Source organism: Mirounga leonina, unplaced genomic scaffold (assembly GCF_011800145.1).
Source record: "Mirounga leonina isolate KUSES-001 unplaced genomic scaffold, KU_Mleo_1.0 Mir_93, whole genome shotgun sequence".
NCBI lineage: Eukaryota > Metazoa > Chordata > Mammalia > Carnivora > Phocidae > Mirounga > Mirounga leonina.
In genome coordinates this window covers 3,680,888-3,686,789 of record NW_023270854.1, presented here as the reverse complement: position 1 = coordinate 3,686,789, position 5,902 = coordinate 3,680,888, and positions in this window count along the sequence as shown.

The window sequence follows — 5,902 nt, the reverse complement described above, 5'->3', positions numbered from 1 at the left end:
TGGTGATGGTGGTGATGGGTGAAGATGATGGTGATGGGTGAAGATGATGATGATGTTGATGATGGTGACAGTGATGATGTTAATGTCAGCTACTGCTTATTCACATGTTCTTATGTTATTTTTTAAATTTTAAAGCAATACATGCTTATTTTAAGTAATAGAGTAAAGGTGTATAAAATAATTAGCATTTATAATAAAAATAGCTAAAGAAAGTTATTAATCTTTTCCCCTTCTCTCCCTTTCCATCTCCCCTCCCACAGAGGTAATCCATGAAAACAGCCTGGTTCTGTTTTCCTCACTTTCCTCTCTACTCATACCTATGTGTGAAAACATATGTACTACATGTAGGGTTATCTTTATTCTCTAAAAAGTAGAATCCATTCGTGCGGTCTGATTTTCTCACTTAAAAATGCGTCATGATCATCACTCAGAGAGACGTCTTAGTCTATTTTTAGGCTGTATACTTTTCGAGCTGTGGCTGTCCCACATTTGTTCAGTTTTTAGCTTATTGGTGGATGTTCAGGTTGCTTCTGGCTGTGGACCACCCCAAACCGTGCTGCTGGATATTTCTGTATTTCAAAGGACGTGCTCTCCAGTAGGTGCCTTGGGGGGTCAAGGAGTTTGTGTCATTTTCATCATCAAATTGCTTTCCACAAAGGTGTCATCAACACCCACTTACCAGGTGCACGATGTCCCAGGCTCTGTGTGAGCCTCTTATGATGCTCGTGCCACTCTGACCAGGTCTCTGCTTGTTCATCCCAGCAGAGTCCTGTGTGTGGAGGGGTGCATGGGTGCATGCATACATGAGCACGGGCCTTGGGGGGTCCTTCTGTGTCCCACCCCAGCTTCTTAGCCTGCTGCTTCTCATAGGTCCTTGGCGTTGCTCACGAGGGTATGAATTTGCTTCAACAATAAACATTCGTTCATATCTCCTTGGACAAGGTAAGGATGTCTTCTGCCCTTGCCTTTTCCCTAGCACTGGGTCTGCAGCTCTGGGAGAAGGCTTCCAGCATTACGTTGGGCATGGAAACGAGTCGAAGGTGTCCTTCTCACATCCTACTTTTCAGTTCTGTGAAGACCAAGGCTGCCTCGCCATTGTGCGTCTCTGCAGTGAGTAACCTGCTGCCAAATCGCTGCAGCTCAGTCAACGGCATTAGAAAATGCAAAAGAACGTGGGCAGAATCTCCGTGTCCATGTTTGTGGACAGAGTCATCTCTTCCTGTCATTTTTTCATGCCTCACTACGACACCTAGGGTTCCCATCATCTGTCCTGAGATGGAGAGGCATAAGCCAGCTGCTGATTCACCCATGATCAGGGTTTGCAGAGGAAAGAGGGAGGTGGGGGTTGATAGCACCCATGCTTTCCCTGTGAGCTTCCATGGACGCTGAGCAGTTTTCCTCTGTGGTGCCATCCTTTGGCCTTGGCCCAAAACAGTACACGTTCACTGAATGCCCAGCTGCCCCCCACAGATGCACAGCCATAATACATGCCCATGCCCAGGGAAACCTTCATCTCCCAAGTTTGAAGGGACCCACGGGCTGATCGGCTTCAGGTAATCTCATAGTTTTATACTTACTATCTCTGTAGTACCTCCGATGTCAAATGTAATGGATTAAAATCACCCAGTCAGCTGAAAGCGTACTTCTCTCTCCTGGCTGCCAGTCTCGGTCTGGGTCTGCAGTTCCCTCTCTCTCTCTGACCTCATTTTCCAGCTCTCCTCGAAAGACTCCTTCCTGGAGGTCCTTAGCCTGCCGAGTTGCTAAGGTGATGACTGTTGCACCCCAGCTCGAGCATGTGGGGTGTGAAGGAGATAGGGGACCGTGTCGGACAGAATGGGTGTGCAGTAACCACAACCCACACACCCTGTGGCTCAGGTAACTGAGCTGGCTTTCCCACGCAGGCTCCGCGCCTGTCTCTGCGCAGGCGGCACGTTGACCCCAGTCGGGCCCTCGGCTGATGTGCTGCCACCATCTAGACCGTTGCTGGTCACCGTGGCAGGTGTGTTGGATGGCACTCACACCAGTTCTGAAGGCTCCCTGGAAATGGCATAGTATCGCTCCTGCTCACATCTCCTCAGCCTCAGCTGATCTCAGGGAGGCAGGGGAGGATGATTCTGGAACGTGCTTGGACAAGAAGAGCCTGTGTATTGGCCCGATGCTTGCTGCGGGGGCCGAGTAGAAAGGTGGGAAGACAGAAGAGAGGAAAGGGCAGCAGATTCCACAACTATAAGGAGGAAACTCTGTCTCGTAGGAGATGAACTGACTGATTCTGCCAAAAGAGAAGTTCCAAAAACACTTTGATTGATGGCAGCATCATTGGAACAAATTTATGGCCTCCTGGGTGATTCCTTTGAAGGACAGCAGTCATCTCTACAGAAAGATGTTCTGTACAGAACGTTGGACCACTTGTCAGCTCACATCGGCGTCTTTAATACACGGCCTGACCCACGCACCCATTATCATAAACTCAACCATAGGCAGACATCGGAGGTGAAGCTGGGAGTCCTGTTGTGGCTTTTTTCAAGATGTCTGGTTCTTTCTACCTTGTTGAAAACATGATTTCTCATTTCATAGTTACATAATGTATTCACTTCTTAACTGTGACTGGTAAGGGGAAGTCATCATGCACTTCTCACAGCTGCAGCGTTTCAGTGCTGGGGGATCGTTGGCTGAGACGAAAAGCCACGCTTTTGGAGGATTTGAAGTCAAATAGTTTTGATGTGGGGGAACATGTTAGTTTCCATATAGGGTGATTTTACAGATCAGCTTAACAATGATGTGTAATAAACAAGCAAATGAATGGCTACAGCTCACATGGGATTTGGCCATCATTTGAACGAAACCCTTGAGTTTGCGTCCTCCACAGGAGGGAGGAGCTGTGCCTTACATTACTTCAGGGTGCAGGGTGAAGCTCTGGTCCCGAGGAGATGGTGGCCTCCAATCCAGTCACGAGACGCAACACTGGGTCTCTAAGGCTTTTGTGTTTTAGAGACAACTTGCACTGAACTAACAAAACTCCCTGATTTCTCAGAAAGCATTTCCGTGGTCCCTGGAAGTTTACCAGGAGATTCTGGTTACCGTATACATTCTCCTTTTGTTGTACTGTTAAAAACAAACAAACAAAAAGGCAAAGATGATGACGTCAACGGCACGATATTGAGTCAGACTAAAGACAGTAATATGCTTTTCTCTTCTCCATTCAGTAAATCTTTATTGAGTGCCTCCTATGAGGTAAGCACTGTTACAGGTGTTCCACAAGCGATGGCCTATAGGATACGGTGTAGGAACTTTTGCAGGCTTAGGATATACATATAAATTGTCAGATTGCCTCTTGGCTAGGGCCATCTGCTCTGTCCTGTTGAACCTGAGAGAGCAGTACACTGGATTAGACATGTCTCTTGGCCTCAAGATTGACCCTGTTGGAAGGAAAGCAAATGCAGTCTTGATATGCTGGTGGAAGCAAGGCCCTTTGTCCGTTCCCAAGGGCCACACGCTCCACGACAGCCATGCCTCTGCTTACGCTGCTCCCTCTCGTCGTTTTTCCTACCCTTCGCTGCCTTTGGAAATCCTTTCTGAGTGCTTAGGGCAGCTCAGTGTTTTCTCTTTGAGAAGCCCTCCTACCGCCCCCTCCTCCTTCGGAGAAGCAGAAGCTCTTCCTTCACGATGTGGCCAGCACCCTTCCCTCGACTGGTTCAGCACGTCACTCTTTCATACTGTCTTGATCACTGTGTTCTTACTCATTGTGTCTGCCCTGCGTGTTGCTTCTTCTGGCCCTCAAAAGACTTGAAGAACATTTTCAGGCTGGAATGGGTTTTAAGGATCATCTGTTATACCCCCGCCTTTTTCATAGATTAGGAGATGGAGACTCAGGGTAGTTTCTGGATATTGGTCAAGGTTTCCCAGTGATAACGGTGATAGAAATAAGATGAGAGGAAGCTCCATTCTATTCAATACGCAAGTTCATTAAATATTAGAGTAAATATGTGACTGGCAGTCATATCTTTAAAAAAATAAAGAACATGCAATCATTTGTCAGCAATGTAATCTATCAAATTAACACTACTTCTGTGTCACAGTCAGATTCATCTTCTATCACTTTGACATAAGATGCCTTTCCGAGGACTAGAAGGTGCTGTAAGGGTGGGACCTACCTGCATTTCCATTCGTGTTACTGGTTTTTCACCCTCAACCTGTGTTGTTCTTTCTTGACCTCTTAGATACACACTTCTGTTTTGTGTTAAATGCCCATATAAATAAGTTATCAATAATCAATATATTCTTCTGACACCATGTTGTATATTTTACAAGTCCTTTTTCTTGCAAGCAAATGTTAGCATTCCTAACTCTTAATACAATTAAATAAATTGAAATAGGTATTTATCCATTGTGGACGTGGTTTGCTGGAGTTATGGGGCCAAGAAATAGTAACTGCATTCAATATGTCTATGTTTCTTGTTCACATCTTGGCAACTAACCATAGAGGTTGTATTTTTTTGTTGTTGTTGATAGTTGTGTTTGTATCAATATTCATACAGATACAGTAATTCAGTGTGAAGGAAAATCAGTGTTTTTCTGAGCTGATTTGCATATGCGTGTCAGATCTAGCTATGCCATTTTTATGGCATGGAGGAAAACAAAATGACCTTTTACCAAGTTTTTGATTCTGGAGGATTCTGTGTTTTGAGTTTGGAGGGGAGGGGCTGCAGAGGAAAAGGGAGGAAGCAATTGTTGATTTATATCATGATGCCAGCAACAGTCAGGAACCTAAGATGCTTTTCAGCTATAATTGTATCTTTGCTCAAGGCTACTTACTGTAGTTATACTACATTAAATTCCATTGTCAGTCAACTCTACTAGAGTTTCAAGGAGCTTGCCCTGATGCTGACCATAGGATGGTCCCAACTATCCTTTGTGTTTCTTCTCTTATTATAAAGTACAGTTTTATTTTATACTCTGGAGATAGTGCATCACGAGAATACATAGTATCACTTATTGATAGGATTATGGTACAGTAAATAGAAATACGTGTCAAAACTTATCTAGCTCGCTCTCCTCTTCAGGTCCTTGGTTTTCATTACAATTATTTTCCAGAAAGAAATCGAAAATAAAATGTCATTGTGAATAGCATATATCTGAAATGGATAGTTTACCCTTAACAGGAATAGTAAAACACGCTACAGAAGCTTTCAACTGGCTTCTATCAAAATAATTATCTTAGCAATTATCTCTGCCATTCAGTTAACTTTTGCATGTGGATGGTGTTTCTGTGTCTCTGTGTTCATCAGCCTCTCGCTTAGAGTTCTCCCAGGAACTATTATACTGACAGATTCTATTTTATTATTAGTATTATTATTACTTTATTTTGTTCCTTAGTACAGAGAGAGAAAGAAAGAGAAAGGGCTATTTAAAAGGAATTGCACCTGGATACGTAAGCAGATAGGACGTTCCTTGGAGATCACGGTGGCTACCTGCCCTGGGAGGTGCTCTGGGCAGGGTCTGCTGAGGACAGTGGGACCAGCCAGCCTTGTAAGGCAAAGCCCCACAGAGATGCTGGACGTCAGAAGTCATTCCAGATAAGCCACAAAGACGTGCATATTTTAGCATCTTTTAAAAACTTTCATTCCTCAACTGTACTCACAAGGCCGCTTTTTGAAATTGAGGGGCAGACGTTCTTAGTTACAAACTCTTCTGTTCAATTACACTTGAGTCAGAGATGCACCAGCCCAGCAAAACCAACATCTCGTTCCTGTTCTTCCTTACTTTTTCAGGGGAGTGGAGCATACAAGGAGTGTTACGAAAAGGGTTTCTGTTTGTTTGTTTAAGCAAATACATTAAATTGCTTCTGTTTTATTTTTTTTTTTTTTTTGACTTCGTGGAGCAGTTTTCAGAATGTGATCCCATT